At 33.6% G+C, this 21775-nt stretch overlaps 1 long non-coding RNA gene across 1 annotated transcript; it reads left to right on the top strand.

Annotated features, from left to right (window-relative positions):
• Positions 1–14342: 14342 nt before the first annotated feature.
• Positions 14343–17048, top strand: LOC146915913 (uncharacterized). The gene is made up of 2 exons (XR_015013617.1): positions 14343–14811; positions 16630–17048. It is a non-coding gene; the product is annotated as an uncharacterized LOC146915913 (long non-coding RNA).
• The last annotated feature ends 4727 nt before the right edge of the window (positions 17049–21775 follow it).

The following is a 21775-nucleotide window of genomic DNA, read 5'->3' as shown; positions in this document are numbered from 1 at the left end:
CCTTGTCTTCTCTCTATCTTTATCTCTATCTCTTCTCAATTGAAAATGAAAATGTTGGCAAAACCCTATTCCCTCTACCAACTAGAGCTTATATAGGTTCACCTAATTGGGCTTAACTCTCCACACCTTAATGGGCCTAACCCATTTCTATTCTAACCCATAAATGTTACTGCTCACTTAACGGTAAAATGTAACACTAACGGTCAACTACCAGTAATCAAAAATAAATTACTACAACTCCCTAGCACTTAGTAAAATAACCACTCTTACTAAGTACTAAAAATAATCCTCAGCAAAGTTACAAAATTACCCCTACTCTCAGAATGACCAAAATACTCCTAAGTCCAAAATGACTAAAATACCCTTCTAACACTGAATTCTACAATTCCCGACCAAAAATACACATAGAGGCAATTAATCACATAAGAGCACATATAACACACATAAATAAATAATAAAATGACTCTAGCGGAAAACGGGTTGTTACATATGTCATAGAATCAGATGCAAACCCTAAGAAGGAAGCTGCTCCTGCTAAGGTAAAAGGAAAGAAGGTCAAGGCAGTTACTGTATCAGAAGCTGCTACTGAAAAGGCCAAGCAACAGAAGGTTGCTAAGAGAAAGAGAGGAAAAGCTGAAATTGTATTCTCTCAAGAAAAAGTGGATGAAGCTTTGGATGAGCTAGAGCAAGAAGAGTCTGAGCCTAAGAGTAAAAAGAAGAAGGCACCTTTACAGATGATGTCTTCTATGGTTGAGGTGACCCCTGCTAAGGCCAGAATGGCTAAAGAATATGCTGCTGATGAGATAGCAGATAGAAGGGAAAAGAAAGTGGATGCTGCTTCTATTCCTACGAAGAAGAGGAGTAGAGAAGAAACTGTCATCAGTAAGAAAGAGCTCGAACAAGCTTCTGAAAAGGTAGAAGGAGAAAAGGAAGAGCCTAAGAAGAAAAAGAAGAAGGCTGCTGCACCCATCTTCACTCCTATGGTGGTAGTGACTCCTGACATGGAGAAAGAGGCTAAAGAACAAGCTGATCAGATGCTAGCTGATCAGAAGAGAAAAGCTCTTTACATTCAAGAGAGGGATGCAAAGCTCAAATAAGCTGGGTCAGACAAGGTTGAAGGTTTTCTTGTGGAAAAGATGGCAGAAGTCAAGGAAATAGCTGATGTTACTGCACAGTTGACCAAGAAAAGAGCTGGTACTTCAGAAGCCACTGATAACTCAACAAAGTTATCTCAGGTATCAAATGTCCTCCACACATCTTGCACTACCTCATCTTCTATCCCACCTGAAGACACCTCTCTCTTAGATCACCTAGAAAGTCATTACTTAGGTGAGCTACCCAATTCTAACTTTAACCTAAACTCACAAACAGCCTCTGAATTGGCTCCTGAAGCAACTGCTTCTGAAAAGGACATTTCAGAAAACCCCCAACAACAACAACCTGAACCTAAAACTTCATCACCACAACAACAACCTAGTAGTCCTAAACCAACCGTTCCTGAACCCACTGTTCCTGAACAAACAGTTTCTAAACCTGATGTTCCTGAACCTACTGTTCCTGAACAAACAGTTTCTAAACCTGATGTTCCTGAACCTACTGTTTTTGAACAAACAGTTTCTAAACCTGTTCCTGAGCCAACCAAATCTTTAACAGTTTCCCTTCCTGACCAAACTATCCAAATAACCCACTTTGATGGGATCTCCCTAGCCACAAACATGGATACTGACTCTGAGGATGATCGAGATGATCATGCCTCTGCCATGGCTATAGATCCTGACCAACCATCAACCAACAACACCTTAACCACAAATGACCAACCAACAACAAGCCAAGCCATTGTACCCATAGCCCCTCCTAAACCTTCCAAACAATCTTCACCACCCACCATATTCCTAGACTCTCATGTATTGCAAGGTATGTGGGAAGATATCACTTCTGAAGTCCACAGGCAGATTGAAAGCAGAAGTGACTTGGATCACAAAGTCAGCTATCAGAAGCAATGGAGGAGGATCAAGGAAAGGGTCATCAATCTGATCTCAACTCTGCATGATTCATGTCTACAAGCTCAAGAGGAGGCCAAGCAGAAGTTGGAAAATTGGATTAATGGGATTGATGAGAATATGGATGATGTAGAAGTCCTAGAAACTTGGGTGAAGAATCCATTAAGCATCAGAGGAAGAGAACCTGGAGATTTCCTTCCCAAATATATTCACCCAAAGGACTTGGATGTATCCTTTTTCTCTAAGATTGATCTGAGCAAAACTACAACTAATCTGGCTCTAGTTCAGAAGAACAAGGTGTTGGAAGAAAGAAACAGAGAGCTGGAAAGAGAAGTACAAGGTCAGAAGCTTAAGATGATTAAGCTTGAAACTGATATGGAGCAATACAAGTCAGAAATGAACAGGAAATATGCAGAGACACAAGAGCTTCTGAAGAAGATTTTAGAGGATCAAAATAAGCCAAACCCTTAGTTGCACACCTAGAGCTTGTTTTGTTTCTTTATGCTTCTGAAATACATATTGTTTTATTTCTGCTTCTGACTTAATTTTTTTTCGCTCCTGTTTACTTCTTGCCTCTGAACTCTGTGTACATTGATTTTTGCTTCTGATTAATATTACTTGTCTATATCTTATGTATACTAGTTTATGCTCTGATAATATTGTTTGGCATGCTTTAATTAGTTTGTTTTAGAAGATGGTTAATATGCTTTCATTATTTGGTTATATAACGCTCTGAACCTTTATCTTATGTTTTTCTCATCTCTTCTTTTGTTTATTTCTTTTTGTTAATGACAAAAGGGAGAGTATATGTCATAGTATTTAAAGGCTCTGAGCCCCATTAATAATATTTGAAAATTTTTGAAAAACTTCTTTATGTTTTACCTAAAAAGGGGTGTATCAAAAAGGAGGAGTATCAAAATTTCAAATAAAATTAATTGAATCATTCTTCTTATCTATAAGATAATTCTTTCAATTTTTAAGCTCTGATATTATTATTATGTGTAAAATGAATTTAATTAACCTGGATAGAACTTAGGGGGAGCTTACAAACCTCACCTTAAAGACTATCAGACTCAGGGGGAGTTAGAGCTTACAAACCTCAGACTCTGAGCTTACAAACCTCAGAACCCCAAAGTCAACTCGTTAATTAGATTAACAACAATTGATCAATTTTAAATACTATTGTTTGTCATCATCAAAAAGGGGGAGATTGTTGGAACAAAATGTGTTTAACAATGAACCTTAAAGAGTTTTGATGATAACAAGGTATTAAAAATTGTAAATTGGACTAGCTAATATTTGTTCAAGTGTACAGGACCACAACTACATTTTTACATCATTAATTGGTTCTGAATGAGCAAATAAAGAGCAAAAGAAATCAACGGAATTGAAGCTTAGACGCTCCTGAAGGCAATATGCTCCTGAAGAGAAAAAGCGCTCCTGAAGTCAAGCTGCTCCTGAAGAGAATAAAGTGCTCCTGAAGACTAAAGCGCTCCAGACGGAATAGTGCTCCTGAAGATTAGTGCTCCTGAAGACTAGAGGTCCAGAAGCACCACGTCATCATCAGAAGCTACATTATCAGAAGCTGCCTTATCAGAAGCCATTTCACCAGAAGCTGAAGATCAACTGAATTTGAGAAATTCAAGGATTCAAGAGTTGTTTCATGGATCGAAATTCATCAAAAGACAGCAAAAGATTAGTGGAATTTTGCAACGGTCATTTCAAAGGTGTTTGAAGGCATGTGCTTGCAATTTGGACGAAAGCTTTGACATTGTACTATTGTACGAACTGTATAACCACCTTCTCCACTACTCTGTTTTGTGTCCACGCTACAAGACAAGAAAACAGCTCCAAAATACGGCTTCGCCTGCAAAGATGTTCCTTTGGATAAGGAATGGATTTCAAATTTGTTCTTCATAGGACAACAACCAAATCAGGCAAAAGATCATTGGTGAAAGATCAAGCTTCAACAACGACTCTTTGATGTGCTGGCAATTTCACAACGTCTCTTTCACACCTCTATATAAAGGAGTGAAGACTTAGAGATTTGGTAATACTGAACGAAAGACTGACAACATTTTTACAAGTGCCAAACCTCTGCTGAAATTGTTCTGCATTCACTTAAAATTTTTGTGTCTCAAAGTTTCATCTTATAAATTCTTAAGTTATTGAGTCTGTATCTGATTTGTATTGTGAGCACCTCTGATTGTATATCAAGTGTTCAACCTTAAACAATTTTCTATGTAATTTTGTTTAGTTAGAAGTCTCTTGCAGTTGTGCTTGACCAGGGAAGTCTCTTGATTGTGTTCTTGAGCATAGGAAGACTCTTGCAAAGTGTGCTTGAGCAAAGGAAGTCTCTTGCAGGTGTGCTTGAGCAATTGTAATCAGATATTACATTATAGTGAAATCTCCTTGGAAGTGCAAGGGGGACTGGACTACTTCCGGATTGTGGAAGGAACCAGTATAATTGCTTTGTGTCTTTCTTCTTCTCTCTCTCTCTGATTTATTCCGCTGCGTTCAGATTCTGATTATCACTTTAGAAGCTGTTTCACTTAGCTTCTGATTAGTGTGTTCAATTTTTAGAGAAATGAAGAATTTTTAAAAACACAATTCAACCCCCTTCTTGTGTTTTTCTCACCTTCAATCCCAACTATGTTGGCACCCGGCAGAACCTCCATCCTATACCGCCAATCTCAGAGATTTAGGGATAGTTTCGTAAATATTTCTAAAGCTATTTGTTATAAAATAAAAGTGGGTCTAAGTTAGCAAATTGGTGCAAGTTAATAAATATGTTTTAATGAAATTTCTAAAATAATCCCCATGCTATTAGTTTTAAACAATAAATATGAGAACTACCAAAAAAAAACAATAAATATGAAGGTATTTTTGTACAAATAAAAAATAAATATGAAGGTATTTTTGTATAAATAAAAATGTGCACTTTTATTTTATTTTTTTTGTCAGGTAGCCTAGCGGCTAGATTCACATCCAATTAAAATAATCCCCATGCTATTAGTTTTAAACAATAAATATGAGAACTACCAAAAAAAAAAAACAATAAATATGAAGGTATTTTTGTACAAATAAAAAATAAATATGAAGGTATTTTTGTATAAATAAAAATGTGCACTTTTATTTTATTTTTTTTGTCAGGTAGCCTAGCGGCTAGATATGTGTGGAAGATTCACATCCAATATGTGTGGAAAAGTGGAGAATCCGATTTATTTTTTTTGTCAGGTAGCCTAGCGGCTAGATATGTGTGGAAGATTCACATCCAATATGTGTGGAAAAGTGGAGAATCCGAGGTTCGAACCCCGTCCTCTGCACATGATATCCCTGATAGCTACCAACTGAGCTACACTTACGGGACAAATGTGCACTTTAATTAATGTAGACATTCATGTTTTTTTTGTTAGTGTAATAGTTATTTTCTAAAGAAACTTTTTAATAATTGACCGAATCCTTGATGAAAAATTAATTGACCGAATCATATTAATTTAGTTCCGATTTTAGCTCCACCAAAATTGGATCGAACAAAACAAAACACACACTAATATAGAACTGCATCATTCCATTTAAAAACAACCCTTATTTTTGGAATTCAACTCATTCATTCCAATCTTCATCGTATTTAAAACAACCATACTCTCACTCACTCTCTGCATCATGACAACAACGTTGATACTTTATTCTTATTTCAATAACCATACGCTAAGGCCAAACAGTATTCCACAATTGTTTCCTTTTCTCAACAAACGGAACTAAGGTGCAACTTATGGAATGATTATCCGATCTTTGTCGAATAAAGGTGCAAATGTTAAGGCATGGAAACATCGTAAAATGATTGCGAAACACCTATCATAAGACGGTAAAAAGGTTTGATGCTTCTCTTGTTACAGATTGCAATTTTGTATTTATTTTTCGACTTCATGACATTATTTTAATTTTGTTTTTGCCTCGCCTAATGAAAAATAAACTTGTGTTTCATCTTGAGTGGAAGTTGTAGAATATAATTGTTATTGCTGCTCCTTCAAAAAAAAATTGTTATTGCTGTATTGATTGAGATTTTACCAATTGTATTACACTTTATTTAAAGCGTTTCTTTGAAATACTTTTAATTCTTCATAATGATTGCAATCTTACTATTCGTAACCATTTTAGAATACTATACTTAAGGTTGAATTGCTTAGCCTTTAAATAGATGTGTACTTAAATATACCTTAGAGAGATGTATTGATTATTTTATATCCTGCACAAATGAAAACATGTAGTTTTGTATGATTTTAGGATGAATTGATTCCCCAAAATCTATTTACACATGGTATCTTATATGCTTGATTAGTTCAAGAAATAATAAGGTTCTAATACTTGTTAGTATACATATTAAAAATAAATCTAAACTTTATTTGGTGATTAAAGATTGAATCGAAAGTAAATTGAATCTAAACTAAAAGTTTATTTGTACTTGTTTAAATTAGAAAGTGCGGTGTAAAGTTCATTTTCACAAGCTGTTATTTCCCCTGGTTTGGAGTGGAATGTACAAGACATTAAACAAGCGCACACACACACAGCTTCAGTTTAAAAATAGTGAAGAACTATATGTGAATCATCAACAACGTCACACACACAGGTGATGATATATGTGAATCAGCAAAGCTCTATATGTGAATCCTCCATTTAGACTCTTGAATTTTATTTTTAAGATTGAAATACTAACAATGTCATGACAAAATGGAAAATTGTAGGCATTGCTCCCCTAAATACATAGCTAAAAGGCTGAAAGCTTAGGTTTGCAACAAGGAGGTGAACAACTGCAACATCAGCACAAAAGATGCATTCACAACTCACAAGTAAGTGTCCATGTTCTATCTTTTAATGGAAAAAATGAAAAGTAAAATATTGCCCTTTTGGTTATTAGTTTTCACCAAGAGCAACTTTTGTGCATGATGCACTATGCCAAATTTCTTATAAATGATGACAACTATAGAAAACTTACATTGGAGTGAGCATGGCATGGTATTGGGTGAACTAAAACTTGGAGTACATCAACTATAGAAGCAACCTTAAAAAAATCTCAAACATTAAAATCATTAATAAAAAAATCTTAAGCATATGGGCCTTTGGCCCTCTTTGGTACCAATAAAAAAAATCTTAATTATTAAATATTATTATTATTATTTTATAGCATTAATTTTTTTATAACAGCCAACGACTATATCATTAAAAAATGATGAATGTATTACTTAAAAAGAAAACAAACAAAAGCTAACCTAAACATTTTTATCTTCCTATGAATATGGTAGTACTAACTTTTTTCCTTTCAAAAAAGACATATTTCTTACACACTTTTTCACTTTCTATAATTTTAGTCCTTTGTTTTTCTTCAATCTTCTATAATTATGCCATTGAAAATGTAGTTTCAATTCATTATTGTTGTGTACTTTGTATCACTTATAATTGTGTCATGTTTCATATGTAGAACACACGCTTTAGATACTTATAGAAATCTATGAAGGCGGTGACGAGATTTTAGGAGAGACGGTGCGCCCTAACGTTAGTTAGCCCTTGTGAAAGGATACTAATCCCTTAATAGAGTATTGATGGTCCACAACCCCCAAAGCACAAGTATTGAGACAAGTCGAAGTGGTTTGTGTCTAAGTTAACATTCCAATTATGTTCCGCTTTTAGGTTCCACACGTCGAAGGATAACTTTTAGGGAACAATATGGGTATATGTTTTCAAGTAGTATGTTTTAATAAGCATAATGATGTCTTTCTTAAACGCGGCAATATCTTCTGCCCCCACAATACCCATAACTTCCGCCCCCAACATACCCATGCCCGTTGGGTTTATACCCCATGAAACCCAGTCATCTGGATTTGACGGGGCGGCTTTGAAGACCACAAATAGACTGGATTTTGGTTTATTTTATGTGTAATAGAGGGTTGCGTTCAAAGTAGGGAGGTCTTTGCAGACGGGTATCTTGTTATGTTTTGGTTGGGACATGCCGCAGATGAATCAACAGGGTAAGTTTAAGTTTGTTCATGTGTTTTTTTATACTATGTCTTTTACTGAAACTTACCCTGGCTGATTCATGCGCGGCCTGTTCCAACCAAAACATGATAGGATACACAATTTGCAATGATCTCTCAACTCTGAACACAACCCTCTATTACACATGTAATAGATTAAAATCCAGTCTATATGTTGTCTTCATTGCCTGCCCGCCAAATTCGGATGATTGGGTTTCATGGGGTATAAACCCAACCGACATGGGTATGTTGGGGCGGAAGTTAAAGCCACGTTTAAGAAGGACAACGTTATGTTTATTAAAACATACAACTTTAAAACTTATACCCATTTTGTTCCCCATAAGTTATCCTAATGAAAAATAAACTTGTGTTGCAGAATATAATTGTTATTGCTGTATTGGGATTCTACCAATTGTATTACACTTTATCAAAAGGGTTTCTTGGAAATACTTATACTTCTTCATAATGATTGTAATCTTACTAATCTTAACCATTTCAGAATACTATACTTAAGGTTGAATTGCTAAGATCTGAGTTTTACGTACAACATGCACAAGCTTAGCCTTTAAGTAGATGTGTACTTAATTAGTATACCTTAGAGAAGTATTGATTATTTTATATACTGCACAAATGAAAACATGTAGTTTTGTATGATTTTAGGATGAATTGATTCCCCAAAATCTATTTACACATGGTATTAGTAATTAAGGTAAGCAAGAAAGCTATCTTATATGCTTGATTAGGTCAAGAAATAGTAAGGTTCTAATACTTGTTAGTACACATAATAAAAATAAATCTAAAATTTATTTGGTGATTAAAGATTGAATAGAAAGTGAATAAAAGTTTATTTGTACTTGTTTAAATTAGAAAGTGCAGTGTAAAGTTGATTTTATCAAGCTGTTATATCCCCCTGGTTTGGAGTGGAAAGTACAAGATATAAATGAATAGATGCAACAAGGAGGTGAACAACTGCAACATCAGCGCAAAAGATGCATTCACAACTCACAAGTAAGTGTCCATGTTCTATCTTTTAATGGAAAAAATGAAAAGTAAAATATTACCCCCTTTTGGTTATTACATTGGAGTGAGCATGACATGGTATTGTGTGAACTCAAAAAAAAAAAAAAAAAAACTCAAACATTAAAATAATTAATAAAAAAATCTTAAGCATTAATTCTTATTATTATTTTATAGCATTATTTTTTTTATAATATCCAATTAATATATCATTAAAAATGATGGATGTAATCCTTAAAAAAAAAAAACTAATATAATTTTTTTATCTTCCGATGAATATGGTAGTACTAACTTTTTTTTCTTTCAAAAAAGACTTATTATTTTTTACCACACAATTTCACCTTCTATAATTTTATTCTTTTGTTTTCCTTCAATTTTCTATAATTATGCCATTGAAAATGTAGTTTTTATGCATCATTGTTGTGTCCTTTGTATAACTTTTAACTTTAAAATTTATATATTTACTATTATTTAAAATTTGTTTATGTAAAGTTGATTAAAATAATTTTTCTACATTTTTTTTGAAGGAATTTTTCTACATCTTGAATATTTAATATTTTATGCATTTTAACTAAAATAATTGAATTAATATTATTTTTAATTAAAATTAATTACAAATAATAAAATATAAACAGGTAGGGTCAGGTTTGAGTTCTTTATAAACAACCACTATTAAAGTATAAACTACTTGGATCAACTATAAATTAGTTGATCCGACCCCACAAAAATAAACATAATTTATCCACTTTAATTCACCCTATTAAAGATGCTCTGATATGACCGGTCACGTGCTACTTTTTTTTCTAAATAATAATAATAATAATAAACGAAAGAGAAAGTCAAAGTGATATTAGCAAAAAATCAAAAAAGAGGAAAGTCAGATAGAGAAAGAGTGGGGCATCGCATTCATTCTTTAATTTCAATGATCATCATACCCAAACTATATTCAAGAGAAAGATATAATATGTACTTAATTGATGACATGTATGTATAAAAACTAAAACCATGATACGAATATTTACTTTACTTTGGTGTTTAACGCATGGAAAGATTTCAACTCATTTTGAGACACTTAAAAATATAGTTGAATCTAATTAAAATAATAAAGTAGACTTGATTAAACAGAGATTTGTAGAAGTTGTACTCTTGCTGAATTATCACAATTTATTCATGATAAATTATATCATTTTGAACTCTTGCCTGCTGGTTGAAATTAAGATTTTCTCTCCCTCTCTTTTCAAAATAAATGTGCAGATCAAAGAAAAAAGAAAAATAAACGTGTGATTTATACATGAAGTAGGACAAATACGGAGATGGATTGTTTAAAACATAATAAGGTGTTAAATTTGGAAAAATCATTTTAGAAATTTATCAATCTTTGTATGCATGATATGGATCAAGTTCATGGCAAAATAAATGTAAAACAAATAAGCAATGTTATTGAAATATTCGTGAATAAAAGTAAATAAAAGAATAACATCAAACCTCTCTTAAAAAAAAAGAATAATATCAAACCTGATTATGCTAATGTAAATTCACTCTAGCATTTTATCAAATACATTGTATGCATATACGAATCTAAAAAAGATTTGAAAGTAAACAAAAATGCAAGATTTGAAGAAGACGCAACAATAAAAATAAACACAATACATGAAAATAAAACATGAGAATTGTACTTGCTTGCAGTAAGTATGATATCAATAACTAGGGTTTAGTTTTTTTCTGGCATGGCTTGAGAATGATCCCAAGGTGGGTGTTTATAGCCCTTTTTAGGCTTGTATTTCTACTACTTAGGCCCTAAGTAACTTAATCCCTAAGTCGCATTTATTATGTAGAACACGCGCCCTAGATGCTTTAGTATTAGGACAAGTCGAAGTGGTTTGTGTCTAAGTTAACAGTCCAGTTCTATTCATCTTTTAAGTTCCACACGTCGAAGGATAAGTTTTAGGGAACAATATGGGTATATGTTTTCAAGTAGTATGTTTTAATAAACATAACGTTGTCTTTCTTAAACGCGACAATAACTTCCGCCCCCAACATACCCATGCCCGTTGGGTTTATACCCCGTGAAAACCAACCGTCAAGTTTTGGTCTATTATATGTGTAATAAAGGGTTGCGTTCAAAGTGGGGAGGTCTTTGCAGACGATGTATCTTGTTTTGTCTTGGCTGGAATAGGCTGTAGATGATTTAGGGAGGCTAAGTTTTAGTAAGAGACATAGCATAAAAGAACACATGTTTCATCAACCTTATTGATGTGTCTTTTTTACTACGTCTTTTACTGAAACTTACCCTCCTGATTCATCTACGGCCTATTCCAACAAAAACATAACAGGATACACAATCTGCAAAGAACTCTCCACTTTGAACGCAACCCTCTATTACACATGTAATAGATCAAAACTCTCTATATGTTGTCTCCATTGGTACCCCGCTAGATTCGGATGGTTGGGTTTCATGGGGTATAAACCAAACTGACATGGGTATGGTGGGCGGAAGTTATTTTCGCAGTTAAGAAGGACAATGTTATGTTTATTAAAACATATTACTTTATCGCCATTTTGTTCCCCAAAATTTATCCTTTGATGTGTGGATCCTAAAAGCCGAACAGAACTGGACTATTAACTTAGACACAAACCACTTTGCCTTGTCCCAAGACTCGTGTTTGGAGTTGTGGGCCATCAATACTCTATTAAAGGCTTAGTATCCTTTCACAAGGGCTAACTAACCCTAGTGCGCGCCCTCTCTTCTACAATCTCATCACCACCTTCATGGACTTCTTCTAGTAGCTTCTAGAATGTGAGTTCTACACAAGAAATGTGACTTAGGGCTTATGTTATGTAGGGCCTAACTCACGGAAATACAACCCCAAAATGGGCTATAAGTACTTGCCTTGGGATCATTCTTATACGACATGACCAAAATAGACTAAACCCTAGTTATTGATATTGTACTCACTACAAGTACAAGAACGAAAAGGGATTTTTACACCTTTGATATAACAAAATCACTGTGTGCTAAACATAAAAAGTCTTAACAAATCCAAAGCAGTTTTGGCTTCATCTAGCTTAGTGTTCTCTTATATGGAATTAATATTAGTAGTGTAGTTATTTTAGGAATATACCACCCACCACTTATACAATTACATACGAATGGGAGAAGTGAATCATGAAGTTGAACACTTCATATCATAAAGTATAAGTATTGTGGTTGTTTGATTTTTGCCCAAAATTTCCATTCAAAAATGAAATACGTCCGTAATTTGATTCTATTGTCAGAGAATTTTGAATTTTTTTATATTTGGTACTGGTGCCGTCAGGAAAGGTTGAATATGTTGTCATTGTGTCAGCACCATAGTTTTAATGCTATCAGAAAACATTGAATGATTTGCCATTGTGTCACAATTGTATTTGGATATTTTCACTTTCTGCTATGTATATCAGTGTCCGGAGTTCTGCTATTGACAGGCCTGGCAGTTGTTTTGTATGGATTTTCTTTACTTGTAAAGATATTTCTTCCATTTCTCACTCTCAAATTCTCTACAATTACTCTTTCACTTCACCCTCTCTCAATCACCAAAATTTGAAGCTTCTTCTTCTCCTTTCTCATTGAGATATCTTTAAATGACAATCAGAAAGTTCTATGGTGGTTTTGTTATCAAGTTGAAGAACACTTTTTTTTTCATATCAACCATCTGAGAGTCCGTATGGATCTTTTTTAGCACCTAAGCATGGAAAGTAATATGATTGAAATGGTGTATACCGATGGAGCTGTTGTATTATATGTAGGTTCTTGACATAAAATAAGGTCAGTTTTGGGATTTGGTGTGATCAATTCATCATCATTTTTTGTATTTGATTTTATGCTCATAGCATGTTAGTGAATTGTCACAATTTTATTTTTTTGTGCAAATTTGTCATTTCTCTAGATTATCATATAAGGGTTGTTCATACACTAGATTGTCATTTATGTTCTATTGTTTAGTTGGTATTTTTAAGCTTCTCAAAATTTACAAGTGCAGCAATTCCTACAACATAAAGGTTGAAGAATTTTTATTATGGCGTGGTTTTGTCAACTTCTGAATTTATAGTTGCATATGAAAATTTGAGATGAATTATGCAATTTGAAAAGGCATGTTTATGATGTTATGCCATGGAGCCTTTTATTCTTTGTTTGAATAATTGTTTTGAAGTTAAGAAGTTGTCTCAATGTTTCATTGTTTATTGAAGTTCGAGGAAATGTGACTTTTTAGCCAATGGCAATTTTGTTTGACACAATCAAATATCTAAATGACACAAAGGACACATGAAAGCTTGCTTTTACAATTGTTGATCTCAATAGAGAAGAGGCTTAAGTTCAACTGTCTTCCTTTTTAATTCTTTTTAGTATTAGAATTTCTCACCATTTTTTTTTCAGGTTTAAAATGACATGTCAATTTCCTCATACTACAAACAAAAATAAAAAAACTCCAATTATGAATTTCAAAAGTCTTTTACGCTTATCGTTGAGATAGTACCACACATATTTTTTACCATTAAAATTTATTGATCCCTTTGTTTTGAAGCAGACAATCAAACTCAGCAACTTTACAAACAAGCGTCATGAAGAAGTTTTGGAAATAAAGTCTTCAAAAACATGTGAGATATGTAGTATGCAACAGGAACTGGGAGCTGGTGTGAGTTAAATTTATCTCAACCAAATACGGAAAATTTGCAAAAGCTATGTGTGAGTTAAATTATCTATTTTCCGTATTTGTTTAATTTGTCCTTGCATGTGGTTTCATTTGCAAAAGCTTCGGTATTTGTTTAATTTGTACTTGCATGTGGTTTCATTTGCAAAAGCTTGAAAATTTTGTCAGATTTTCTGATTTGCACCACAATTTGTTGAATTTCTAGTCGTTTTTATCGCTTTCACCGCCTGACATAGATGTGTGGTGTTCTTTTCCGGTTTTTGTGGGATTACAATATGTAAGTGTTTGAATCTTTTTTACTTTGTGAGTAAGAATGTCAGAAATCTTAATTGTAGAGTTTGTTTTCGTTGATGAATCCAAATTTATATTCTTTTGCAGAACTGCACACATATAATAAGGCCTATTTTGGAGGATTAAGGTACATAAATGTGGGCTAACATATTCTCTGTTTTAGCAAAAACTTCAACAATCACACTTCATTTATTTCTTGGCCCAAGCATATCTATAGGTATAGTCACGGTCATTGAAGCTCCAACAAGTAAAATATTGAATTTGAAGGCAGTAGTGGCCATGTAAGTGTTGTCCTTATGCTTAAAAGGTGGCTGTTGTATTAGAAAATGTAATTTCCTTTTTCCTTTATAGATGACAACTTTATTATTATGGTATGGTTACCAACTATGCTATCATATATATTACCATTTATCTATTACCTATTACCAATGATATTGTGTATATAATTATCACTCTTGAAATCGCGTGTTAATAATTCTTTTCGATTTTAAGGTGAATTCGTTAAAATATCTGTTGAAAGAGAGTACACGAGGGATGGAAATTTTACCAAGATTATGGTGTTTGAATTAACTGATCATAAGATATTGTCCTATTTATTTTTTAATTTTTTAGAACATTTTAATCGGTATACACTCAATGATTTTAGAGGCTGCAAAAACTGTGATTTTAGAGGTTTTGCTTAGTGAAGTGTATATGTTGTCTCATTTCAGGTTGATGCTTTGTCTCTACGAGCTAGAGCACTCCGCACATCATTCAAATCAAGGACAAACAACACTAACAATGGTATGGTTCTCTCTTTTTCTGCACATTTGGTTTTCCATCATTGTTTATTTTTGTTTTAAGGTATTTCTACTTTTACTCATGTAACACTATTATTTCAATGTGAGCATTTTGAATGTTATAACACACATAAATAGAAATAAATATGTTATTTAATGAAATCGGATGCATCTCATCCTCCTTCATTCATCTTTTACATTACAACAACTTCTTCCATTATCACCAATGATTTAATGTTTAGGCTTGCAATCCAATGTCACCTTTCTTGGACATACTTACGGAGACAAATCTCATGGGTGTCAGAAAGAAAGAAAAAATCTAGAAGTACAATTGAAGAAGATATAAGAATGGGATGATATTCCGAAACGTAGAAGGTATTTGTAATGGTTTCAGGATAATTCCTTTGGGATAATTGCTGGGAAATTAACACATAAATATGGTAACACACCAATATGCAGCGGAAATAAAATTCCCCAAACTTGCAAGAATCTATGAGAAGCAACAACAAATAAATAGCAAATAAAATACACTAGTGAACGCCGATGTTTTAACATGGAAAACCCCTCAAAAGTGATGCACAAATAGTGTCAACAATTAGCCAGAACAACTAAGCAACAAAGCTTACAAATGAGAACAAAAAAAGATGAAAATACCCTAAAAGTACTGCTTCAGTGCGAGGAGAATCTCTCTTAGTTCAGACCTTGTTTCAACAATCCGAATGGTGAAAAGGTAGATCCAGGTGTTGCGAACCTGCTCTCCAAATATCAGCTCAATCCAACGATTAACAAGTCTGAAGTCAACGTTTTACTGAGACATACTTGATAAAAACGAGATTGGATTTCTCTCGTCTTTTATCTCTTTTTGGTGGCTACTTTTCTCACAAAATCATTCTCTTCTCATCCCTAATATAACATCTCTCCACTTATATAAGTCAGACATAATGAGCTAACATATTTGGGATTTTCTCCACATAGGAAGGGAGCCCAATACCCAACAAATGTCCCCCTCACAACCTTATGGGGGAAATTACCAAACCGGCGATATCACAAAAAATTTCAAACTTCCCTCTTGGTAATGCTTTAACCATCATATCAAAACCATTGTCTTCAATATGAACTTCAGCTAACTCCAACAACTTAGCATCCAAAACATCATGTATCCAATGATACCTCACATTAAAATGCATGGAACTATTATGAAAAGTTGGATCCTTACCAAGATAAAGAACACTTTCATTATCAACAAATAACACATATCATATTTGTTTTCAAAAATACCAAGCTTCTGCAAGAATTTCTTTAACCATACCAACTCTTTGCATGCTTCGGTAACATCAATGAACTCTGACTCTAAAGTAGACAAATCTATATATTTCTGCAATCTAAATTGTCAAGCCATAGCTCCTCCTGAAAATTTAATCATATAGCCTGAAGTCGACATTCTAAAATCAATGTCTCCAACCATAAATGGATAAGAATACCCTACTAAAGTTGGCTCTCATCTTCCCCAAAGCAAAGTCTCATACAAGTATTACCACAAAGATACCTTAAAAGTCATTTTACAACATTCCAATGTTATATACTTGGATTTAATAAAAATATAGAAAGTGTACGGTGAAAGAACATTTGAAAAGACCACACTTAGAAGTCATAATTACCATGACGTCATTCGTTGGAATATTTGGAAGGTTTTTCAAAAATGCCAATTCCCTCCTTCAAACTTGTTCGATCGAAAATGACATTTTTGGGGGGAAATTTGTTAGCCTGCAATTTCGATAGACTTGTTTAATGCGTCAACATTGGTTGACTTTTATCTTCACAGGAATCGAAGTCTTTCTCTTCAACAGGATGATTTCGACGAGATTTGGACTTAGCGTGAAAGAGTCTAAAGGCACCGGAGTTCGACAAGATGGAAGTCAAGAATTCAAGTTCATCGAAGTCTAGCAATTAATGTCGAGGCGGGAAGATTTTGAATTAAAAGAAGCGGTTTCCTTGATGGAAACATGGGAGACAAGCGGTTTCCAAATGGAAGAAGTGCTGATCGTGGAGTTAGGCTTTTTCCAGTTATTTTGCTATGTATAAATAGTAGTTTTCCATAGGGAAAACAGGTAGCAAATCATTTATAGAAATTCTAAAACACTCGAAGTACCGGCGCAAGAGAAAAAAGTTATATATAATGTATGTAAAATGATTTGTCGAACCACCTTTATTTTAATGTAACGCAATTTATCTTTTCGATAAGTTTATGCGTTTTAAACTTTTAGCCTTTATTTTGCATTTACTACGTTTCCTTTTATTTCAAACCTTTTTATGTCGAAAGAGGCCATACGGACTCCTCTTGTTCATAAAGCAACCTATGAGTTTGATGAACGCACACTCTTTTTTCTGAAATACTTTGCACAGCATGTCCTAGAATTTCTTGTTTGATCATGCTTGTAAAAACCAAAACCAGCCCTTTTTGTTTACCAAAAACACCGGTAAACAACTTCATAATTTCCAAACACATTTTTCTTCCAAATTTCCTCCAGTATCCTCCAAGCTCACTTTGACGAAAAATTAAGCATATCATTTCCAAAAAAATCACAAGTTGTAACATCCCATATTTTCCCAAAGATAAATATTCAATAAAAATTTCCTTAGTGACCTTGAACTTAATTGATTTAGGAGGGAAATTAGACAATAGATCAAGAAACTTAATCAAGCACCATCATTTTAAGCCGAACTTTAAAAGAAGAAAAAAAGGGCAAATTGGTAATTTCACCTCACCTCTATGTATAAACTAGGGGTTGCACTTGTGTACCATAGTGGTTTTAATGGTATATACCTTTGGCCAATAAGGGTGTGCCACGTGTCACACCCTTTTTAAAAATTAAAAAAAAATCAAATAAAACAACACACTGTGAGAGAGAGAAAAGAAACAGACCTTCGTTCAACAAAAACAAAACAGATCCATTTCTCTTCCTTCCATTTCAGAACAAAACTCAACCGCTATCATCATCATTATCAGCTTTCGTGAGATTTTTTCACAACATATTTTTTTAGTTTCTTTCATTATAGCAGACTAATAACAAAAATTCTCTAGATTTTATCACTATTGCAGATTTTTTTCACTAATTAATAACAACAATCTCATTATAACAATTCTTTTCATTATTTTGTCACAATTAAAAAAATTGCAAATCAACCTACTTCTGAATAGAAAACTAAAAGAACATTTGTTGTTTTTATTAGTTTACTGATCTCTACAATAAAATTTGAAAAAAGATTGTGAAAGCAAGCAGTGGCGAAGACAAAAAATATATTTGGGGTGGGCCAACAAAATTAACTCTAATATATAATAAACATAAAATTTATATTGTAATAAACATTAAGCACAAAGTTGTTCAATCAAGTAGTAAATTTTATTCCTCTTAGTTACAACCAAACACGCACAAGAAGTAAATTTTAACAGGTTGAGATGTATAAGTTATTCCTTGTTCATCTCTTTCACTCCCACAAACTTTCCTCTTAAAAAATGATCAATTTTTCAAAAAAATCAAATAATTTCATAAGTCAATATATAACAATCTAAATTAAGCATTGTTAAAAGTTTATAAAAGCAAAAAAAAGAAACTAACAAGGATAAAAAAAAGCCTTTGTAGTTAAACATAATCTACAATATACATAAGTTGAAAAAAAAAATCTTCTTATATGCATAAGTTAAACATAAACTACTTCTAAAATGACGAAAAATTGAACTACACCATGCATAAGTTGAAAAAAAAAAGGTCTTCTTAATTAAACATAAATTGAACTACAATATAAAAAAAAGTCTTCGTAGCAATCAAGAACAATTCAACAAACACTGACAAAGTGGCATGACATATGCATAAGTTGAGACATCCATCTTATATGGTCCTCTAATTCTATAATCATATTCAATTAAGCCAATCCAATAAATAAGGTTGCAGTTTTAAAATTTAATTACCAACGATCAACAAACAATCACAACAAACAAGAGAATGAGAAAAGAATGAGAGAGTGAGAAGTTTAGTTTTCTAAGGAAGTGAAGAGGTTGGGTGGGCCAGTTGGAAAAAAACAAATCAAGCCAAGGGTATTTTTGTAGTTTAGTTATCTAACAGAGGAAGTGAAGAGGTTGGGTGGGCCAGTTGGAAAAAAACAAATCAAGCCAAGGGTATTTTTGTAGTTTCCCTCTAAATAAAAAAATTGATTTTTTTTGGGGTGGGCCGTGGCCCACCTCATCCCATATTGTCCTCCACCACTGAAGGCAAGCGGAAAAATTGACGGCAGCCTATGGCATAACCGTCGTCGACGGTGGAGAGGAGGACGACGGCGGAGAGAGGCGGAGAAAAGTTGATGATGGGTGGTGGGTTCAGAAGCGAGGTCGCAGGGAGAAGGAGAAGAGGAATGGATTTGTTCTTTCTTTTCTCTCTCACGTCATTTTGCTGTTTTTTTTTGGTACAATCATTTTGCTTTATTCTAGCTTCATTTGATTTTATTTTTTTAAAAAAATGGTGTGCCACATGGCACACCCTTATTGGACAATGTTATATACCATTAAATCCACTATGTTACACAAGTTTAACCCATAAACTAGACCAATAGCAGAAATCAGATTTTAACATTTCATTTTTCCATCTCTTCTCCCAAAACCGATCCCCCACCATTATAGCCACCTTCATCACTGTTCATAATCATTCATCCATAATTCTTCAAAAACCCTTACATTCAATTGATTTCTTATAATTGTTGGCTTGTTCTAAAGCTTTAGGGAAACTAACAGAAGAGGAATTGGAGTTTTTAAGATTGGGGGAAATTGGAGAGCAAAGCTAGAAGTTGAGGAAACTAGAAGCAAGGAAAGATTAAACCAAGCTTGAATCTTCCCTTTTCCTTTCCCTCATGCATGTAGAAATTTGATGAATTTAGAGTTAAGTTTCATTTGAGGAAAAAGGGAATTTTAGGGTTTTATGAAATTGAGTAATAAGAATAGTGAGAGTGTAGAATTATATGAATATGCATTACCATTGTGATTCTTTTGTGTTATATGATTTTGAAGGAAAATGTCTTGTATTAACCTTAAATTGGGTAGAATAATATTTTAATGATAAATGATTTGTTGTATGAAGTTATTGACATGTTTTGGAGAGAGATTTTCAAAAGAAACATGAAATTCTAAAAGTTACTACTTAAAACAGTTACAGTGCATGAATTTTGATAATTTATCGGTTTCAAATTTTAATATGGGACCATTTGCATTGTGATTATATGTAAGTTTACTAACTTCAGTAAAATATATAAAATTTTCAGACTTCAAATGACTGTCCATTCATAGTTTCTCTTAATGACAGTTATGCATATGTGTTTGTATTGATCAGTCTGATTGTATGATTTTTCCTGAATTATCTATATTGTATTTTGATATGGGATCAACTGCAATGTCTTGGTATGAGGAATGTCTATCTTTAGTAAATTTTACAAAAAATTATGACTTCATTTCATGAGTCGTTCATAGCTTTTACTGACAGATAGTTTTGCAGAATTTTTTTTGACATTTCCTCAAAGCATACTTTCAAGTCATAGGCTTCCTTAAAGGTTTTCAGTGATAATATATGAAAGTTAAACCTAAACCCCTAAGCTAGTGATGAGTGAGTAAATGTATGGGCGTTTATTTACTTATCTAATTGTTAGTGTTTTAAAATGGAAATGACCTGAGAGATTAGAATTGAAATAAAACTATAATTCATACCGTGTATAATTAGTTATTGATTATAGGCTTAATTGCACTTTTACCCCCTATGTTTTGCCAATTGTGCGATTTTGCACCCCATAGTTTTAAACGAGCGATTTTGCCCCCCATAGTTTTCCCCCTTTCTGATTTTATGGCCCCCATGACATTTAGTGCTGATGTGTCTGTTTTTTATCAATTAATGTGTGCCACGTGTGTAATTCTATTTTTTAAACAATAAAAAAAATGGTATTTTCAGATTTTGAGAAAGGGAGTCACGTGAGGCTTCTCATACCCTCACAAAATCCTACCACACCCCCCCCCCCCCCCCCCCCCCAAAATCAAAATCTCTAATTTCTCAAAATCCCTAACTTCTTAGATTCTTCTCATCTTCTCTAATGGCTTCCCATCACAAACCCAATTGCAACCATTCAATCCTCCCAATCAAAACCCAATCGAAACCCTAATCATCTATACCATTCAATCGTGTTTTTTTTTGTAACTGTAATCTCATAAACCCTAATCACTTTCTGATAGAAACGAAACCTAACCCTAATCGCGATGAAGAAGAACAATCGTGGAAAGGCAAACAACCGTGGAAAGATGAACAACCATGGAAAGGCGAAGATGAAAGAGACATCAACGAACAACCGTGAGTCATTTGGGAAGAAGATGGATGATAGAAACGCGCATCACGATTTCATGCCAGAGTATGTGTATTTATGGTTTATGGTTTACTGTATTTATTGTAAAATGGCTGAAAAGTATGGTTTTGTTGTTTACTGTATTTGTTTACTATTTGTGTTGTTTACTGTATTTTTTGTTGTTTTTTACAATACAACTAGGCCATCTGTCCATATGATAAAGATAAGATTCCATCATAAGGGAATTTCACATCTGACCCGGAACCGGCATATTTAAATGGGGAAATATTTGAACCTGAAGGTACTTGGGATATGGATCAGATTAACACATTAGATTTGGAGAAATTTGTAACAGTGATAGGATATCCTGAAACAACTAAGTTTTGGTATGTAGTCCCAGGAAAAGGCCTAGCTGGTGGGCTTAGAAAGTTGGGCTGTGACAAAGATATCCATGAGTTTGTAAGACTTCATAAGGGCCTCAATTATGCTGATCTGTATTTGGAAACCCCTGATCATAACCAAACCACTCCAACCATTAGAAATGCGACACCTGGCACCCTTAAGCTGATGTGTACTGAGGGTAATGAGGGGAACATTGA

This window comes from Medicago sativa, chromosome 6 (genome assembly GCF_051527215.1).
Source record: "Medicago sativa cultivar Bolivia chromosome 6, Bolivia_mono, whole genome shotgun sequence".
Classification (NCBI taxonomy): domain Eukaryota; kingdom Viridiplantae; phylum Streptophyta; class Magnoliopsida; order Fabales; family Fabaceae; genus Medicago; species Medicago sativa.
Note: the sequence above shows the minus strand (reverse complement) of the source record. Positions and strands in the feature narration are given on the sequence as shown.